This window comes from Felis catus, chromosome C2 (assembly GCF_018350175.1).
Source record: "Felis catus isolate Fca126 chromosome C2, F.catus_Fca126_mat1.0, whole genome shotgun sequence".
Classification (NCBI taxonomy): Eukaryota; Metazoa; Chordata; class Mammalia; order Carnivora; family Felidae; genus Felis; species Felis catus.
The window spans coordinates 11,125,976-11,141,051 of NC_058376.1; the positions used below are offsets into that span (position 1 = coordinate 11,125,976).

General features: G+C 41.8%; 1 protein-coding gene and 1 non-coding gene across 8 annotated transcripts in view; one reads left to right on the forward strand and one right to left on the reverse strand.

The window, feature by feature from the left end:
• The window catches only part of KCNE2 (potassium voltage-gated channel subfamily E regulatory subunit 2), a 270,860-nt gene that overhangs the window by 89,078 nt on the left and 166,706 nt on the right, over positions 1 to 15,076 (reverse strand). The gene's annotated exons all lie outside the window — the stretch shown is intronic.
• TRNAE-CUC lies at positions 489 to 561 on the forward strand. Its single transcript has one exon. It is a non-coding gene; the product is annotated as a tRNA-Glu (tRNA).

A 15,076-nucleotide genomic window follows, 5' to 3' on the forward strand; every position in this document is an offset into this window, starting at 1 on the left:
AAACACCTCATAATCTCCCCCTTCATTGATACTAGATTTGGGACTGAAACGTTCAGCACTTGAAACAAAAGTTTCGAGCAACTTGAACCAAGGCATTTCCCGCCCCCCGCCCCGAAATTCAGCAATACTCATCATCCTTGAACACCTAATACTTATAGTGTTGTACCAACTTATAGATCTATTTTGAGTCCCTGTTAAGGGCTCTGCTTTGTGTTGGACCCAAAAGTGATGTTGAAGTAAAGTGGTTGATGACTTCCAAGGTGCATGAAACTATGAGTAGAGGCAAAGGCATGAACTAGCAATGAATGAGCCAGGACAGAAAGGAAACCAACACAGGGTATGACACATACGAAGCTCTAAAGGAACACATTGACATTGCAAATGGTTGAATCGTCTAATTAAACCAAATTAATGGAAATTAATGGAAGCCATACAATTAAGCGCTAGGTTGTTTGGTTTGGGACATAAAGAATGCAGTGTTTAGGGGTGCCTGGCTGGCTCAGTTGGTAGAGCATGTGACTCTCGATCTCAGAGTTGTGAGTTCAAGCCCCACATTGGGTGTAGAGACTACTTAAAAATAAAATCTTAGAAAAAAAAGAATGCAGGGTTTGGGTGGCAAATAGGTCAATGAAAGCGATTATTGTCAGGGAAGTGTGATTGATAAGGAAAGATTTAACTGGGTGTTTGGGGATCAGTAAAGATTTTGTATTGTGGGAAAAAAGGGAAGACCTGCTAAATTAAGAGGAAAAAAGACGGACGTCCCAGACAGAGAAATATACAAGGGATGAGCACAGTGGAACGCTGGTAATGTTCAACATCCTTCTCTTGGAAAAAGAAACCAACCATTATTGGTGGCATTTACCAATTTCCATGGTATAAATACCCCAAACTCGTTGGGAAGAGGTGTGCATCAGCTCACTCTCACTGTCATATAGCATTTCCACATACAATATAAGTAATCTCAAGAGCACAGATAATATTAAAATAATTAGGAAGTTATGAGTTTTAAGGCTTTATTAACTTTTTAAACATAATTTGTTTAAGTTTATATGATTTCCTTTTAATAACTACAATTTCCTTTAGCTGTGTTTAACTGGCTCAAGAACTCCCTGAAAATTTCACACCACCTCTTGTGAGCCAGTACCAGACAGTTCCAGCATACTGTTGCATGTAGATAAAACGAAGACATCAGTCCCATGGGAATGGTTAGTGTTGGAGGTTAGAGGGAAAGAAAATTTGTTTCTGGGAACCAGATTATAAAGACTGGGAAAGATACAGAATGAGGTCTAGACTGAGTGTAGTAGGACATAGAGAGGCACTGAGGATACTCAGGCAAGGGAGCAGCTGCCATGTTGCTTGAAGAAATCTGAGAGGGATGGACAGGAAAGAAGGATGCGGGAAGAGATGGGTATTGGGGTGTTCATCTCAGAGACCGTGAAAGTAAACAGAGCTGGAAGTAAGGGCAGCAAGTCGAACAAAGAAGGGGAGACTAATGTGAGAGAAATTTTGAGGTAAATCCAAGCACAGCTTGGTGTCTGGGTTTGGGTTATCCCAAAGGGCCAAAGATGTTTGAGGTCGGTCTGGGTGATTGAGACGAATTAAAGCTGGGAGGACTAGCTCTCCTGAGCATACTGGAAAGGAAGGCGATTTCTTGCATCTGTGAGATACAAGGCACATCAGGGGGCATGTGGTGGTAGAAATGTCCTGTGGACAACTGTAAGGAGATATGGGGCTGGAGCTTGGGGAGAAGGAATGTGCTAGAAAATGCCAACTTAGGAGTCTTATACATACAGAAAAGAAGGCCCGAGTGTTGGTGCACGCTGTCATTTGGAAGGTAAGCGAAGGAGGAAGAAGAGCCACAGAAGATTCCAGATATGAAGTCACTGGAGAATAGGAGAACCAGAGAAAAAGGTCAGAGATACCAGGATGGGGAAGTTTCCAACAGGGAAGTTTGTATCAAACGCATTAGGGATGTTGAGTAAGCTAAAACAGAGAAAAATAAGTTCTCAGAAAGAAAGGAAAACAGCAATAAAATTTAATTCCATCCCATCAAGAGAATAAATTCCTCTATTTCAGGCAGAAGCTGTTCTCTTGGCTTGGTCATCTGGAATATGCCCCAATATGGCACCTCACATTGCTTTTGTAGACGCAGGCTCTTTATTTCAAAATGGAGGATCCCAGTCAGCCAAGTGTAAGTGTGTATTAGGAAATCTCACTGTGCTAAACAAGTTCTAAAAATAACGGATAACTTCTCCGTAGTCAACAACAATGAAAGAGCTGAGATTATAGAAGTTCAAACTTTAATAAGCAACTGGAGGTAGAGCCCAGCACATGCAGCCTTTAGAAACATTTTTCTCTCATAGGGAAATGAAATTGCAATTTGTGAAATAATCTGATGGCTGCATTGAATCTAGTTGCTTCCTTTGAGAAGATTCTCCGTAAAACTAAAGACACAAGTCATGTCCCTTCAGAGGAAATCGGTTTTAAATGTCCAAAACCAATAAAGTATAAATACAATCTTCTTAAAGGAACGTGCTGTGTATGTCCATTGCTTGTTATGAGTACCAGAGATATCTACATGCAGCCTGTAGGGACTGCTCGGTCAATAATGAGCCCTCTTAAAAATGCAAAAGCCAATTTCATAGCATTTTCATCGTTCTTATTTTGGATGATGGCTACTGAGAGAGAAAACAGATCTCAGGCCAAGTAGAGAGAAAAGATAACATCCCACATATTGTGTTGAATTTAACATATTTAACAGCAATAACAAACACAAAGCTTACGCTACAGGTTTATTCCCCAAATGTAGTAATTCCAGCAATTCTTTTGCTTCGGAAAGTGCTGAAAATAATAAGCAGGGATATTTCCCTCCTCATTTGTTCTACAATGTGCCTCATCATTTTCCCTTTGGTGTTGTCTTATCTATCTGTTCTCTCTTTTGCCTCTAACCCCTTAAAAGGGCCGCCTGTGTCCCCACCTTTCTTTCCATTTTTGTGCTTGAATGATAAAAATCTTTCTTAACTCTTTAGGATATATCTCCAAACCTCCCACCTATAACTACAGCAGGCTTTGATTAGGGGAAGATTATTTTCTGATTTCCATCTCCTTAGCTACATGGAGTTGTGCTGTAACCGGAACAACAGGAGAAATGAATAAAAACGACAAAATTGTTTATTGGCAGGGCTTTGAGGAAGCAGGCACACTAAACTTTGCTGGTGGCACTATAAAATTGAAAAAAAAAAAAAAGAAGTCTTCAAGAGCAGTTTTGCAATAAGTGACAAGTCATAAAAATTATTCTACTCTTTGACCTGGTGGAGCCTCTTGGGGAAAAATGTCCCCAGGAACAACTCCAAGGAAACAAACACATGTGTAAAAAGATGTTTCAAGTCCTGCCCTATATTAAAACGAATAATTGGAAACAGCCCAAGTGCCCAACTGTGAGGCAACGGTTTAGGCAGACTGCGTTCTATTAATATAATGGGATTGTAAATGGTCACCAGGAAGGACAATTATAGAGATGATTATGAAATCTGGGAAGTATCATGCAAAAGCATTCTAAGTGGGAAAGAGGAGAAATCGACCAGTGCACAGAGAAAAAGGTGAAGTTGCATGCAGCTATAGCAGGATGTATGAGGTTAAATAACCAGTGATGGAGGGGTTCAGCTCCTGGAGACTTTATTTCACCTTGCCTTTTAGATGGGCCTGTTTGGCCTCATTGTTCAGGGTACTAAATCCTCGAGCCCTCACCCGGAAGATGGCATAGTCCCCTCCCAGGGGAGAGGCAATATGAGAAGACAGGGTGAGGTGGGGGGGGGGGGAAGGAAGAGGCACATGTAGTTTATAAACAGTGGAACAGTGGGTGTTTCGTTTCATTGTTTTTGTGGTGGTGGTGGGGATTATGGTTTAATTTGAACCTCAAGTAATAATTTTAGAGAGTGTGAGCTTTGTGTGTTTATCGAAAACAAACGCAGGGCTTAGAAATACCGAGAAATACTAAGTTCCCCCGGGCAATTCGTTCTAGGTATTTACTTCACCTATTTAATGACGGCGTTTGAGTCATTAACGCTATTCCATTGGAATTGGCCAGATTGAAGCAGCCTGTCACACAAAGTACCTGCCTGTCGAGCAGTTTGCCAAGGAACAGAGTGTATACAAGATAAACAGGCTGATGGTTTGTCTCACTGGGATGGCAGTATGGCAGGACACTTAAAGCAAACTTTTAAATGCTCAAAGGTGAATTCTATAAAGGGAAGTCGAATCAATGAGGAGGACCTAACAGTCATATCAACAGGATATGGTTGAAAAAAGTCACGTTATTTTGTTATGCATTTAAGTGGCACTTACGCCACGTCAGTGGATAATAAGCCTTCCCTATACCAGAGCTCAGGGACCCAGTCCACCACCCACTCGGTCTTGCTTCATGGAAGTGCCATCTGTCTCAGCCATCTCCACCACCATCTCCAATGGCTTCTTACCCCCATCTTCCCCAGTCTAAATGAACCTCACACTGGATCCTTCCCCCCCCCCCCCCCCCCCCATTCAAGCAGTGGTGGGCCACTGTAAATGGTAAATGTTTAACAACCAGCGCTCTGGGGAGAAGAGCCCTGATACACAGCCTTAGCCAGTTGCCGCGGTGTAAATACTCCTACCAAGGCCAGCTTCACCCGACCAACGTGACATAACTGGATGCAGAGCTGAGAAGTGACAGTCACTGGCATGCCACTAGGTACTACTTAGACCACACAGATTCAACGGACATACATAACCTCAAGAGCATAGACAAGAGTAAAATGTGATAAAATAATTAGGAAGTGAAGCATTTGGAACTTTTACTATCTTCGATTTTAATGTATTTAATGGTAAGCTTACAAAAGATAATTTTTTAATTTTAATAATAACTCACAACATTCCCCCAAAGTCAACAATTGGCTCTTGCAAGCCAGCTCTAGCACACTGGCCCTGGCACACCAACCCCTCTCTCCACTGAAATTTGAACCATAGAACTACTGTGCTGGTGGGTTTGTCTGTTGATGCTGGCCTTCTTGCAACTTTCTCCTGCCATGATTCTAAAGCTTATTTATTTATTTTTAGAGAGAGAGAGAGAGAGAGAGAGGCAGAGAGGAAGAGAGAATCCCAAGCAGGCTCAGCACTGTCAACGCAGAGCCCAATGCAGGGCTTGATCTCATAAACCTCATAAATCTCATGAGACCATGACCTGAGCAGAAACCAAGAGTTGGACCCTTAACCGAATGAGCCACCCAGGTGCCCCACTCCTGCCATGGTTCTAAAGCAACATACTGTTGGGGCTTTCCTTTGACACTTCCCACATGCCTTCCCATCTCTTGTCTTGGTTCCATGTCTTTCCCCAACTCCTTTAACATAGTAGTATGCCTCCGGTTTTTATTCTTGATCTGTGCCCCTTCTTATCTTCCCTAATGATCCCATTCATCACCAGCACATTAACAACTCCAAAATGATTCCAGCATTTGTGACTTTTTGCAGTCTTGACTTTTCTCATCAGTTCGAGAGAACTTTGGGCAGCTCTGCCTGGATCCTTACCTTTGTGCCTTATTTCTTACCTCTTCATCCAAACGTGACATTTTTCCTGCCTTCCTTATCTAATCTATGGCAAAGAGCATTCCCACTCATGCAGTAATTCATTTGCAAATACTAATTGAGTATTTTCTGTGGCCAGGCGTGGTTTTAGGCTATGGAAATATGATAGAGAGCAATATTGGAAGAGTCCTTAAGCAGCTCACTTTCTAGTGGGTGACACAGTCCACAAAACAAACAAGCAAAAAAAAAAAAAACCCCATGTATGTTTTATCATATCAGATAATAATAAATGCAACGAAGTCATTTTAATGTCATCCTCACTTGCTTTCTTCTTTACTCTCCACATTGAATTGGATACAAGGATCTATTCCTTTACTGCTAAATAGCCCTTGAATAGAAACTTTCCCCTCTCTGCAAACTGCCTTGGCCTTAATTTGGTCATTATCACCTCTGACTTCCACAGTCTCTAACCTGGCCTCCCTGGTACAGGTTCTTGCCTGATCCAACCTCCACACATTCTCTGGAGCTTTCCAAAACACCCATCTCAACATGCCCCTCCCCTTGTTAAATACCTGGGGTTAGGAGGACTTTAATAACTGTAGGATAAATCCCTTGGCATGCCATACAAAGAAACTAATTTTGCTAGTTATTTACTATGTGTGAAATGCTTGGTGAATACACACACACACACACACACACACACACACACATACACACACAGTTTATTTATTTCTAAATCCTAAATAGCTACAGAAAAGATTTGGTTACCCTTCCAATAACTTGGTGAATTCATATTATTTTTCACTTTGTGCTAGACACTTTCACAGTCCAGCCTAATCTTTTCTCCATAAAGTTTCCTCTCTTGCCCCTTGCCCACACACCTGACACATGGCTTCACTGACCTAACTTTCCCATTTGAAGTTTTTTTCACTCATATGATCCTTTGTCCACTTTGTCCCCTCTTCCAGGGGTATGTTTGCTTCACTTCCTCTACCCGGTGAGACACTATAGTTTGTGCCCTGTTCTCCAGCAAGGCTTCCTCCCTTTGACCCTTACCACCATTCTTTGCTGCAGGCAATCTCCCCCTTCTCTGCAATATACAGCCCTGTGCTCATAACACATCTTTGTTTAGAACCTACTGTCAATGAGCTCTTTTCCAGACACTGGGGATAAGCTGTTGAATAAAACTAAATCCCTGCCCTCAAAAGGTTGGTGTTCTAGTGGGAAGAAATGCAACAAAAACAAATAATTTCAAACAGAAACACACACCATAAGATGAAGCAGTGGGTAAAGAGTTGGGGGTATGGAAGGAGTTCCAGGTTTGGTCAAGAACTCTCCCTCCTGTCTCCAGGGCGAAAATCACAGCACACACCATCAAACATTAGAGCTGGTATCTGAGTCTAGATTCATCTCCCTCATTAGTCAATGAAGGTAGGGATCATTCCTTATTTCTCTTTGCCCCATATCGGTTAGCATATATGCAGTAAGTATTTAAGAAAGAAGGAAAGAAGGGAAGGAAGGAAGGAAGGAAGGAAGGAAGGAAGGAAGGAAGGAAGGAAGGAGAAAAGGAAGAAAGGAAGGAAGGGAGGGAGGAAGAAAGGAAGGAAGGAAGGAAGGAAGGAAGAAACAGCCTTTTGTAGACAATTTCGTAGACAGAATCCAATCAATTATCAATGTTTCAATCTCCAAGAAAAAAAAAATCTTATGCTAGCTTAGTAGAAAATCCTGGCACAATAATGTGCCTCATTTTCAAGCTATTCATATCAAAGCCACCTGACTGGCTGTTCCCATCCCCACCCCCACCCCCCACCACGGTTACTATACCACATCCAGCCATTTGACAAGGAGAGTAAAATTGCATCAGAGTTCCCAATTTTGAAAGCACAAAGATTATTTCTGTCTTGGAAGCAGTTCAGTCCCAAGAGTATCAGTGCCAGCATCCTTTCTAAAGTTAATCTATTTCTCCATCTGTACCATTCATGAATCTACCCATTTGAACTCACAGGAGAGGGAGGTAGCTGCATGAACTCCAGGGCTATAGGAGACAGTAAAGTGGTGACTCCCTTTGAGGAAAATGCACAGAACAACACCAAAAAGAGAGCTAATGGCGAGACATCAGATGTTCTTCATGCTCCCCCAGACAGCATGCAGCTGATGGAGGGGTAACTGAGAATTTTCACCCTTCTACCCTGAAAGTAGAAGAGTCACTTTGGCGGATCACAGGCATGATCACATTTCACGTTATTTGCAGCTCCCTAAGTAACATTACTTTTTGTTTGGGTGAGAAAATGGTACATATTCTTTTATTGCTAGTGCAAGTACAAGAAGTACAAGAGGAAATATTATTTCAGGTCCTAGTTCTGTGGTTTTAACCCTAGTACCTTATGTCTTACATGCTTGCTCTCAATGTATTCAGATTTGCATATGTGTGTTTGCATATAAATTTTTCTACAGCCTACTTGAAAGAATTTCAGACAAATTATAAAATCATTTAAAATATAATAAGATTGTATGACTTAAAAATAGAATACGATTTTTGCAGATGATCTTTACTTGAAATGAGACCAACTTACTGCACTAGATCTTTCTCACTGAGATATGCTAAAGCATAATTAGAACCTTCTGTATAGGTGCATAAGGCTCCAAAGAAAATAATGTTGCTAACAGAAGCCCAGGACAATATCTCTGGGAATGGGGAAGATTATGTTCCACATTTCGGGCATATTTTTGCACAATAAATGAAAGGGAATCATTTTCTGCATGGTGAGCAGTTGTGAAGTTTCAGTCAATGCTTTAGTTTCTAAACCTTGTTATGATGGGCAAAGGAGGTGGGGCAGAGGACCAAGGGGTTAGAACATTCTCTAAAAAGAAAATTACTACATTTTTATTTCATGCCCTGTAGGCAGATTGGAAGAAGGAGGTAGGGAGTAGTTAGAAAAAAGGAGAAATAGGGGGAATCATGACACTGGAGCATTGGACACGGCAACACCAAAACATTGAGAACGACGGATTTACACAGATGTGAACTGGGAAGGCAAGATATGGGGTAGGAGTTAAAAGCATGGTTCTGGCCCACCCTGGCCTGGGTTCTAGCACCAGCTCTGCTGTTTACTAGCTGTGTGACCTTGGACAAGGTCACTTAGCTTCTTTGACTCCAAGTGTACAAGGTGTTTATTATTCTTAGCTCCCTTGTTGAAGCCAGGGAGCCAAACTAGAAGACCTCTTAAGAAAATTCCCCTTCCATTTTCAGAAGCACAGTGCAATGAAGAGGTGCTTGAGAAGCTGGTGGAGAGCTGCCATCCAACTAGGGCAAGCCTTGGAGAAGTTTCCTTCCATTTTTCCTAGCTGGATCTTTGGTGGATTAAGCTCTGAGTTTGGCCTCCAGGGGCCTACCTAGATTCTCCATAAGCATGTCTTTAACCTAAACAGCCCATTACTGATAAAAGACTTTGCACATCTCTTTGGAATACCTGCTTTTCCCTCCTTAGTGGGTTATAAACCTACCATCCTAAATTCATAGTATCATATTTGTTCTTATAAAAAACAGAGGAAAATGGCCTTAAAATGTGACCTTTCAGACTTCCTTCAGTATGTGCCAGAGGCATTGAAGCAAATGGCCTTCACCCACCTTTGCCTTTTTTTCTTCTAATTTTCTACAAATTATTTTCAAACTTAGTAAAGATTTCTTTCACATACAAACTCTCTAGGCTCACGTGAAAACTTGAAAGCAAATAAATTAAATGCAATATAGCTAGGAACAATTAAGCACGTTTTATTTTATCTCCTGGAAAAGGAGATAAAACACACACAGACTTTGATGGATTAACAGGAGGACTCAGAACAAGACCCAGTGAGAAGACCTAGCTAGGTGGCCACCACACACATTCTCTATGGATTTCTTTTCCATTAGGGCCTGTGCTCAGCTCTCTGAAATCCCTGGTCACAGGTCATTCTTCCCCAACCTGTCTCCATTTCATGAGTTCTTTACATGGTTACTCACTAGATTTTGCTCCAAAAGTCCTTTGGAAATTCTAGACTAAGAAAATATGGATTTCCACTTGATTTAAAAATCTTTTGAATGGTTCTTAAATTCTTTTAGATTTTATGTTCCTTCCCTTCTGGAAAGAATATAGCAGAAACTCAGTAAATTTTTGCTGATGAAGGTGATCATCAAGTACCTGAAGTCAGAATGTATGGACTCAGCCAATATTTAGTAAGCACATACTACATATCAGACACTGGTCTGGTCACTGGATTTATGGTGGTGAACAAAGTAGACAATGCCCTAACCCTAATGGGACTTGAAGCTTAATGGGAGGAACAGGTACCAAATCTAGAATACAACAATAAATATAAAAGTACACACTGTGATAAGTGTCCTGAAGGAGTAGTACCGGTGCTATGAGAGAATACAATAGGGGCTTTAGTTAGATTGGGAGGGGATCAAAAAGGCCTCTTCAAGGAAGTCATTGCACTGATAAGGGGACCCCAGCCAGGAGCTGGTTTAGGGGAAAGACTGGGGAGGCCAACACCCAATAAAAGGTGGAAACAGAGTGAGAGGAAGCTGGGAGGTAAACAGGAGTCAGATTACACAGGGTCTTGAGGACATGTGAAAGACTTAAATTCTGAGCTACGTGCACTGGGAAGCCATTGAAGGGTTTGGGGGAGGGCTGTAAAGAGCTTTGTTTTCTACTTAGAGGAGATCACTCTGGCTGCAGGAGAGAAGGCTACAGATGATCATAGTCACAAATAGTCCTGGGGAGACAGGTAAGAAGCTAAATGAATACTCCAAGTGAGAACCACTGGTGCTGGATCTGGGATGGGCAGTGGAGATGGAGAGAAGTGGATGGACTGCAGATATAACCTAGAAGTTTGTAGTAGAGGAGAGAGAGTTGCAGGGGCAACTGAGTAAATGGTGGCTCCTTTTCCAGAAGGGGTGTACAGTCAAGGAGCAGGTTTGAGAGGAAGCTCTGGAGGTCCACTTGTAAGCATTGAGGTTGAAGAACTCGCAAGAGGTCGAAGGAAAGCTGGTAAGGAGGTGGTCAAATGTGAGTATCCTGGAGCTCAGAGGGGAGGTTAAGGCTGCCTAGTCGGGGTCCACATCCACTAGATAAGCCTAACGTATGATAACCACAGGACCTAGAACTTTCAACTGAGGCTGCCATTTACCCCACATCCCATGAACCCCAGTCTCAGGGAGACTTAACAGTTACTGTAGCAACATTTTGAGAACGTTGAAAACCAACCACAAATACTCCAGTTAATTGCCAAGAGAGCATCAAAAGAGTTAAATGCATAGTAAGTATCAAAATTACTTTATTTATCCTCAAGCTTCCCCCATATTATAGTTCATATACTCAAGTCCCAGTATAATAAAATCTGGATTAAGCTGTTGTAGAGCTTAATAGAGCCAAGTCACGATGCCAAGTTTCAGTTAATACATTTTAAATGAAAACACACCAGCAAGATTTAGAACAAGGGTCAGGAATCATAAAATAAATACCACAAAATAATTCTCCATTGTGAAATGATGGGCGTCATGCCCCTGGGAGTCTAAAATCTCTTCTGAATTAAACAGTCTTTTCACTTGAAGACAATTAGCAAACTACTGGCAGGCTCTGCTCTTACCTTTAGAGAAGGAAGAGAAAAAGAAAACTCAAAAGGGAAGCCACACTCTTGCTACCTCTATTTCTAAGCTTGGTTCTAGCCATTGTCAAAATACCACTGCTCTGGTTCAAGAAAATGACCAACTGACATCTGGGTTAGTTCCTGGGAAAGAAAACCCGGGTAGTGCAAACCTCTTGAACCTTCTAAAAGCTGAATGAACTCATATTTCTGGGGATATCTTTGTTTCCTGAGAGCTACAGGTGGTCAATTAAAACTGCTTCCCACCCATCCCTCTAAAGTCATTCTCATCATGAATCTTGCCATGAAACTCAGTTCTCCTCTCAGAGGAGCAATCTTACTACAAATATTCTTTGCTGTGGTGACAATGAAGGCTGGGTGTCACTGTCAGCTGTAGGAGCTGCTGACCTGCACAGGCACTTTTTGTTTGTATCTAACGTTGGGCAGTGCCAGTCCCTGAAAGGAGGAGCTCAGAGCTCTGCGCTCTGACAGGCAAAGACAAGGGCAGGACACCATATTTAAACTCCAAAATACAGAGTCTGCCCAGACTTGGTGGGAGCCTCCTGGGAAGGACATGTGTGTTTCTCATAGGGAGACATCCCAGCAGGATGATTCTTTGTTGGGTGACCCTGTCCCAAGCCTTGCTGACATTTTGCCTTCCTGCTCTCGGTTCCTCATGTCAACATCCACAGCATGGTGACTAACTAAAATGGCCCCCTCGTATTTCCAAATGCTCTTCTCAAGGAGGTGGTACCATTCCCCTATTGAGAACCACTATTGAGGAAACCTCAGGAGAGGAGTTTGAGACCCAGAACTGTGTCTTCTACCTGAGTCACACCTAGGCTTTGGGTAGCAAATAGAAAACTACTTCTAGCCTCTATCCTTCCCCAGATTAAACCAGGATGTGTCCCCCACCAAGGGTCATCTGGATCTTTTGGTGAAATGGAGGGCTTTCTCTGGTAGACCTCTAAACTGCCTTCCATGCTGCTCTCCCTAGCCAGCTCTGTCTCTGGGGTTTGGCCAGCATTCCTGGATGGCCTGAGTGGCAGGCCATGTTGCCACCGTCCTCTACCACTCATCACCCTCAGTGACAGCACTTGCCACCCAACCCTCATGCCACAATTCCTTCCCTTCCTTACACAATGGTTGGGACTCCTATTCCATTACACTAGGGCCCAGGAAGAGCCATTTTCAATAGATGCTGATAGGTTTTTATGCTTCTTGAATGTGAGGACATGAGGATACATGAACAGTTTAATTCTGTGAGCAGAGAGACTAGGAATAGTGGCTGGTTTATGTGACTGGTAACTTAACTATTTGTAACAGATACCGTGCTACCATTGGGCCAAAGCTGGAGTAAATGTAGCCACACATTTGAACTGAATTTTGAAAAGACCCTGTTTCCAGACTCTTGCAGGTAAAAAGCAGCAATGTCTACCACAAAATGGAGGTTTTTGTCCTTGAAAAAGGCGATGTCAAAGAGAAAGGTGATGAATGGTTTGTGAGCTGTATTTATAGTGCTATTAATACATTGGCCCCAAACCACAAGTGATCCCACGTGGTCGAGGTAAATGAGGAAAGAGGATACTTTTCTGAGGGCTTACACATCCAAACATTTATGAAATTCAAAGTTACTGATGGGGACAAAAGAGTGGGGTGATGGCCCAGCATGGATAACTCCCAGACTCACCATCACGCAACTGGACTGTAGCGGTCTCCAGGCAAGAACATTAATATCGTTTGCCCTAATTAAATCTACTCTGAAGGGGGCCTTTGCAGGGCTATAATGCCTTGTGAGACCTTTGGAAAGCCAAGCAGCTTGTAGCCACCATGTCTGGCTCAGAGCAAATAAACAATAATCGACATCTTGGCCCAGAACATAAACCTAGACTTTCAGGGGAGTTATTTTCCAAGGGTTGGATCAGTGTTTTTCCTCATTATTATATATATATTTTTCATATTCATGCACGTTGCTACTACTGGCCTCTAGCCAGGTATAGTCTGTCTGCCAAGAGTAGGAAAACTATGAGAAAACCTTTTTTTTTTTTTATTAACATTTCCACACTGACTAGAAACAAAAGGTGTAAGCAATCTAGACAGTGACTGGTGAGAAGAAAAGGAAAAAAAAAAAAAAGGAGATTCATGCTTTGGGGGCCAGAGTACAGAAACATTGTAGAGGAAAAATATCTAGCACTCAAAAATAAATCATGGTAGAATGGGGATGAGGGAAAAAGAAGGAACAATCAAGGGAAAGTCCACATTCCAAGGCTGGGGTGTAGAAGAATAATGGGTCCTTCAACCTATAAACTTGGGGAGTCTATGCCAGCTTGGTGCTTTTAATGACCTTTTCCATGTGCATGTTCAAGTTCAAAGGAACACCATAAGGATTTATATCTAGCATTTCACCAGTTCAGAGCTTCCCACCCTCAAAACCTCTAATCTCTAATCTCACAAAATTTCATCTTGCTGTCTTTCTACCTAGATTCTTTCTCCTGATTCACCTCTGTGAATTGGTGATATTGGGGATAGCCTGGCTGGCTTTGATTTGTCATCTCAAAACCCATCTTTCATCTTTGTTTTTAAAACCTATCTGGTTTTATGATCCATCACTCACACCCACCCCATATGCATCAACAGCCCACCCCATGCCCTGTCGCTTTTAAGAAGTGGAACTCAACTTTTCACCTGACGTAAGTCTAGGACATGCCACATAATAGGTTGACTTGAGGTTTCGATTACCTGAGCCAAGAGGGGACAAAGGGAAGAGGGGAAACAGAAAGGGAACTTGTTAGGCAGAATACAAGTTTGTTTTCATACATGTAAATGCAAAGTGGTGGTCTCTCTAAGTGAACAAGACCAGAGAACACTTAGAAGTTGGATCTGGAGATCAACATTTAGGGCTAGGGATAAAGTTTGAGAGTCATCAACAAAAAGGTAAAAGTTAAATCAATGTAGTCCTATGTATAGCGATTTTCAGCCCCACCTACAAATTGATCTACATTTTCACTCCCCAGGAACACACTGTTACTTCTCATGTCTGTATTCAAGATGACTCCCCCACCTATGGTCATAACTCCATTCCTTCCCATCTCCTTTACTAACAGCTCTTAACCTTCAGTCTGCAAACATGTTCAAATCTCCCTTATCTTTAAAACCACAAATTAACAAACTAAAAAAAAAATCCCCTCTTTTGACCCTGACTCTCCCTCCAGTCGCTGCATTGTTTTTTTATTCTTTTAGCTTTCCCAAGAGGTAAGGCAGTTTTGCCTGAAAAAGGGATAGATACTGCCTTTACTTCCCATTTCTCATTAACTGCTCTCTTCCTGAGGACACCACTAATCCCCATGTCTCCAAGTGCAGTGGATTTGTTTCAACACTCATATTGGATACTTCTTCATTTAACATTGTGGTTCCTTGTATTTCTTTGTTCTTTTGGCCTCTATGACTCCTCTTTCTTGGTTATCTTTATTCTACTCTGACCTTTACTCACTAGTTTCTTTCAAGAGCTCCTCCTATGGTATTTCCCCAAGTTTTAGCCTTGGACCATGTCTCCACTTTCTCTGCATGCTCTCCATGGGAGATCTCTGTCATAGATTTCTAATTTAATTCCATTATAGAAGAACAAATTCCATATGACTTCATTTCTTTTAAATTATTGAGACTCATTTTATGACTCCACATATGACCTATATTAATGAATGTTCCATGTGCAAATTTTAAAAATGAGTATTCTGTTTTTGTCATGGAGCGTTTCAAAATAAGTGTTAATTATATCACATTGTTGATATACTGCTCAAGTTCTATATGCTTATTGATTTTCTTCCCCTATCAATTATAGAGAAAGGAGTGTTGTCTTAAACTATAATTGTGGATTTGTCTGTTTGTCCTTTCAGTC